Below are 6,934 nucleotides of genomic sequence, written 5' to 3'. Positions count from 1 at the left end.
TCAGGGCTGGGGAGGTTGGAGGAACTGTGGAGTTTTTGCTAATGAGTATTTTTTTTTATTAGAATGGTCAAAATGATCTACAATTGACTGTAATAATGGTTGCATAACTGAATATAATCACGATCATTGAACTGTACATTTTGAAATGATGAATTATATCATACATGAATTATATGTATATATTATATTCTCAATAAAGCATACATAGATTTAGATATATTAAATTAGTTTTTTCACAAAAATGAAAACAAATTGTCAATGCACTTATAAAATGTTGTTCAATCATACAAAAAGAAACATAAGATAACAATGAAATAATATTTAGCACCGACTAGATACGCAAAACTTAGTAAGTCTGATAACAATAAGTGTTGTTGAAAATGGGGATCAAGTAGAAAGATTATTGCCAGGGGCTGGCAGAAGGGGAGAATGGGGAGTTTGTGTTGAATGGGTACAGAGTTCCAGTTGGGAAACATGAAAAAGTTCTGAAGATGGATGGTAGTGATGGTTGTGATACAATATGAATGTACTTAATGTTAGAGAACTGTACACTTAAAAATTGTTAAAACGGGGCTTCCCTGGTGGCGCAGTGGTTGAGAATCTGCCTGCCAATGCAGCGGACACGGGTTCGAGCCCTGGTCTGGGAAGATCCCACATGCCACAGAGCAACTGGGCCCGTGAGCCACAATTACTGAGCCTGCGCGTCTGGAGCCTGTGCTCCGCAACAAGAGAGACCGTGATGGTGAGAGGCCCGCGCACCGCGATGAAGAGTGGTCCCCACTTGCCGCAACTAGAGAAAGCCCTCACACAGAAACGAAGACTCAACACAGTCATAAATAAATAAATAAATAAATAAATAAATAAATAAATAAATAAAAGAACGTGAATTTCTTTAAAAAAAAAAAGCAAACTGGGCTATTCATTAAAAAAAATTGTTAAAACGGTAAATTTTGTTATGTATATAATAATAATACATTTTTTAAAAAGCAGAAAAAAAGAAAAGGAAGGAAGGAAGGGGGAAGGAAGGAAGGGGGAAGGAAAGAAGCAAAAGTGGAAATCGATGGAAATTTTTATCCACTGGTGACCACAGTGTATATCAGAAAATAAATTAAAAAGCTGAGAACCAGATTGAGAACCTGGTATGTGATGTAGAAACCTTCCCCTCCTATTTCTATCTTCCCACTTCAGCTCGTATGTGGTGAACTCACTGGCTTGTTGAGCACCAGAGTGAATGTTTCCCTGCCTGTAGCTCCTGAGGAAAGTTTTCTCTCCTTATTCAAGGAAGAATCACTGAATTGAAATCAGGAAACCACAGACTTATCTCTCTTTGACTTTGTTCTGTGGACTTTGCTGTCCTTAAGCAAAGCATGCTTTGTGCCTTCACTTTCTATCCTCATTTATTAAGCCGATTATGGAAGGTTAATGAGGGGAGTCTATACTTCAGGTATACAATGCTGATACCCTCATTCTCCACCTACAGGTATCCCTCTCATTGGCCTGAATTGTGCGGTATTAGAGTTGAATAATACTCTGATTCTTGGATTTCTGAGTTGCATCTAGAACTAAAAAGAAAAACAATAGCTTTGGTATTAGAGAAATCAAGGAGAGTAACATCGATCTTTCCCTTCCTATTGCAAGAGGACTGACAAAAAATCAGCCATAAATTTCTTTCTGGTTCATCAAGAAAAACATAAAGCAACAAACACAATTCTATTTTGACTGCGAAGTTTAGAGAGAAAGACAGCAATTTGGAGAAAGTATTGTGCTTTTGTTCCTATGTATTCTCATTATTGACTCATTGTGTTGTAAGAAATTGAAATATTTACTTCTTACAAGGTTGCTTGGACCCAATACATCTGGAATTAAACAAGAGGTTTAAAGAAAAAACTAGTCATTAAATACCTACTTATATCTATCTGTCAGGAGCATATCTCATTAGAGTCAATAAGTTTCTTTTCAAGAGTTGTAGCATATTTCCCGCAGGTGAGGTTTATAGGAGAGTAAAAATACAGATGAAAATAGAAAGTGACCTTGAAATAGTAAAATAAATAAATCAAAATTTTTTTAAAATAAAAGTGAGTCAGTGTTTGAGTTCTAGCTAAAATTCTATCACTAACTAATAATGGGATCTTGGAAAATTTGTTAAAGCTACGTAGGTTGCAAAGTGATCTGTTAGATTGGAAGATATCTAGAGCTGCTTCCAGTTTTAATTTCATAGTCTTTACAATTTTGTCAAGTATCCAAGTTGATGCTTTCCACAAAGTTAAAATCTACACCTTAGGAAATAACTGCAAGACTGCCACATTTTCAATCTATTATTTGGAGCTCTGTAGACAAAACTTCAATCATAAAGCAAATTAGTTTGTCCTCATTTCTCAAGCAATAAAAATGCTGCTTTGCATAGAATCCATTGTTTCTATACTTCAAAATCATGCTTATGTTTGACTTTCCACTATGACAACACATTCACTATGAATAACTTAGCTTTTTATTCTCTTTCTTCCCAATCTTTCTGATTTAGTCCTTTGTTGTAATAAAGGACTGATCAATAAAAGAATGCTAAGACTGCCTTATATGGTTCATCCCTAAAAAGGACTTTAGAAAAGAAGTACATTTAGCTTTTTTTCCAGAGTTTTTTATCTCTCGCTGGAGATTGGAAACAGAATTCACTGAGCTCAGTAATATCCTCAATAAGATGTATAGTCCATAGAGTTATGTTTAGTCTAATGACATCCCTCAGGACTGGAATGAGATTCTCTTCATTTTGGAGTCCCCACTATCTAGCACCAGGCGAAAAACATGACAGATTTTTCTAGAAATGTGTGTTGAACCAAATTTAAAGGAAGGGAACAAGGAAAAGAATTTTTAAAAACTTCAAATGAATTGGGCTAGACGCTTTGTGAGCACTTTAAAAAAGTTATCCCACAAAGGTTACCAACTTTATGTAGATATTTTCAATAAACACACTGAAGCTGCATTTGTTCAGGGAAAAAGGACCCTATTCTCATGGATTTCATTAATGCGTTAGAGCAAAGTCTCATATCTCTGGCTTGATAAACCAGTTTCCCCTTAGATTCAAGGTTTGGTCCCATGTTCACTCTACCTCATAATCTGCCTGTAACTCAATGTTTTCCATAAGCACTTTGGACTTCATTAGAGGGTAGAAAAACAAAACTTGTAGGTTAATAGAAATGAACGTAGTACGTGCATTTTAAGAATTATTTGTAAAGTTGTAGAATTCTCAATTTATAAGAACTTGACTTTGCCTTCTTTGAGTGTTAATTGGTAACAATCTTTTTCAAAGGAATCAAAGAATAGATAGTGAAAAATGAGTATGGTTCATTCAATCCCAGCAGCATTTTAAATACTGGCTGAACATACAGCCATGACAGGACCACAGATTTAAGTTAAAAAAAAAAAAAAAAGGCATTGTGAAAATGAAATACTGAATATACCAAAGTTTTATCAGGTTATTACTTAGTTTCAAATACATTCTCTTTTGGCCTCTAATTTATAGAATCATTTGTGGAATATTTGCTTTAGTTGAAGTGTCAGTGTATTCTGCAGGAACTTTCTATACAAAGGGCATCATATTTACACTCCTGAGGATCTACAACAAATATTTATGGAGCGGCTTCTATGTGCTGAGTATTGTTTTAGGGTTAAGCCCTGGAGATAAAGCTTCAACTGCACTTGAGAGCCACACTCTAGTAAACTATACTCAAATAGGGAGATATAAACCCCCCAAAAGTAAATAAAATGTGTACAATTAAAACTAAAAATAACATAAACAGATAAATAGGATATATTCAGTAAAAAAATAAACCAAGTCTATGGAAAAAAAATTGATCGATGATTTAGAAAGATAGTGATTAAAAAGGTCTTCTCTGAAGAGGAGTCAGCCATGTGACGATCTGGTGAAAAAGCATTCTAGGCAGAGAAAAAATCAAGTACCAAACCTCAAGTACAGACTAGATTGATCTTGTTTGAAATACAGAAATACCAGTGTTCCTGGAATTTCCCATGTGAGAGGAAGGGAGGTTGGAGATGAAGTCAGTGAAGGAGGCAGAGATAAATCAGGTCAGGGGCCTCTCCCTTCTAGGCAAAGGGGAGGGAGGTGAATTTTACTTGACTTGAATTACAATGGGAAACCATTGAAGTAGGGTGCATTCCAAGCATGGGGGAGGGGTGAGGAGCCTCCAATTGCCCAGGTCCAGCTGGAGGGTAAACCAGTGACCACATCCTCTTGATGACCTCCTCCAACAATATGATTGTTATTCTGTTTCCAAAACTGAGGCAAGTACTAGCATCACCATGGCCTAAATGTATCAAGGGAAGTCTGTGAAGACATTTCACCCATTAAAGAATCTCCTTTCTCTGATTTTCATGCTAATATAAGAAACTAACAATCATATGTGATAGAGTCACAGAGCAGAAGATGCAGACAATAAGCATGTATATTTAACTGAGTACTATATAACTGGCACTTAATCAGGTGCTTTGAATGCATTACCTTATTTAATTTTCACAGTAATCCTGAGTTAGGTATATTTCTTCATTTGGAAAATAAAACAGAGATCAAGCATCTTGACCCAAGGCATACAATCGATACATGTCAGAGCCAGAATTCAAACTGTCTGTCTCCAAAGTAAAAACTCCTAACCAGTAAGTCATGCTGTTTCCATGATCATAAAAAGAGAGGTAAAGTGAGAGAAAAATGGAAAAAACAGTCACTAGTATCCCAGAGTGGCTTTGCTACATCTAAAGCATTGACAGAAACTGACTCAAAATTAGCCATACTTTTAAGTGGATAGCAGTTTCTCAAATAAAATTTAATGTAACCTACTTTTGTGTTTGATAATATCAAGTTTCTTTTCTCAGTAAGGTCAAAAGACCTAAAAGATCCTTAGTCCTAATAGACTTAGAGTACCTCTGGGTAATATTTATGAATGCATCAATACAGTGTCAAAGTTTAAAAATTAGTCAGCTGGATTTCTTTTTTGCAAAAATACCAAACGACTTACTTATTGCTTTTGCCTAATTATCTGTTCTGTCCTACTGGTTTGACAAAATTGGCCTTTTATTTTGGCATAAGGTAAACAAGTATTAATAAATTATAGGAAATTGGAGCCTCCAAGGCATATTTCAGAAGCAACAAGTTCTTTTCACTCATTTATAACCAACTGCAGTGGGACATATCCAGCAGGTGAGAGGCCATTACCTACAAGCAGATTAATCACATTAAATATCATGCTTTTATGTACCATTCGAAATATTGCCTGAATAAATCACTTTCAGTATCGGTTAGAAAATGGGTGATCTCTAAAATTTTCAGGGATAGCCCTTAGTTTCCTTTCTTCTTGTAGGGATGGTCGAATTCAAACAGACCACAGCTATAAAGTAACACTAGAGAAAATTCACAACTAGCACCAGGACTAATATAGTGTTAGTATGGTGAACTAACACTAACCATGAGTATGGTGAACACTAAATATAGGTATGGTGTGACTGCTAGAACCAGAGCTCACAAGTATGTGTAAAAGTCACAGGTCCTCCCTCAAGAAGCTCCCACGAAGTATGAGCTTGTTACCTCTGAAGAAGCCATAGAACCTGATGATAGATGAAAAATCAGGGATCAGAGTTAACATCACTAATATTGGTATAAACCAATCATATGTGCTTCTTGGTGCGATGCACTAAGGATCCAGCATAAGGTCAGTGGTTTTCTTGCCCCAAATTCATAACCTGAACTAGAGAGGAAAACATCAGACAAACCCAAAGTGAAGGAGATTCTACAAAATAACTGGCCTGTACTCTTCAAAAATGTCAAGATCAATAAACACACAGAAAAGCTGAAGAATTTTTCCTGATTAAATGAGAATAAAGAAATACAGTTACTGAGTGCAATGAGTAATCCGATTGAGTCCTGGACCAAGAGAAAAATGACTATAGAGGACATTATGGGAGAAATTGATGAAATTTGAATAGGGACTGTGGATTAAATATGAAATGATGTAAAATATAGGATGATGTAAGAACATGTTTTTGTTCTGTAAAATTCAACTACTTCTATAGAAGTATTTAAGGTCAAAGGAGCCTGGTGTCTCTAACTTGCTCTGGAATGGTTCAAAAAATGTACTTATGTTTTGATTTACATGAATATACATAGTTTTTGTCTTACAAAAATGGGATTAAGTACACTGTTCTGCAATTGGGTGTTTTCACCTGACAAGTATCTTGAAGATTTTTTCTTGTTAGGGATACGTATTCTTATTTTATTCCTTTTAATTGTGCCATTGTATTTTATAGGCACTGATGACTAAGTAGTTTTGATTTTTCAATATTATACACAATATATTATTAACCTTTATTATGCCTGTATCTTTATAACCCTGTCCCAGTATTTCTGTAGGATTAGTTACTAGAAGTAGAATTATTAGATCAAATGATATAAGCAATTTAAATCCTGGTAAATGGTACAAGTCACCCTCCAAAAATTTGAATAATTTACCATAGTCTTTAACAGTGTATGAGATTTGCCTTCAGACTCCTCAGTACTGAATATTAACCATTTACATTTTATCCAACTTATCTGTATTATTATTGGTTTAATTTGGCTTTTGCAGATTGCTGATGAGGTTAAACATTTTTTAATGCATGTATTGGTCATTTGTACTTATTTTCTATAATGTCTGTGCTTATCACTTGCCCATTCTTTTCTCTTTTGCCATTTTCTTGTTGAATCATAAAGCTTCCTGTGTATTATGATTATTACTCTTTTGTGGCATTTAAACTAAAAAAAAAATGACTGTCTTCCATACTGTGCTTGTCCTTTACCTTTGTTTATGATGTCTATTAAGAATTTTAAGTTTTGTTTAGTGAATTCTTTATCTTTTATTTATGTATTATTGGTTTGATATCTTGTTTAAGAAGT

Source organism: Balaenoptera acutorostrata, chromosome 14 (assembly GCF_949987535.1).
Source record: "Balaenoptera acutorostrata chromosome 14, mBalAcu1.1, whole genome shotgun sequence".
NCBI lineage: Eukaryota > Metazoa > Chordata > Mammalia > Artiodactyla > Balaenopteridae > Balaenoptera > Balaenoptera acutorostrata.
The sequence above is the reverse complement of the archived record's forward strand: the minus strand, read 5'-3'. Positions refer to the sequence as shown.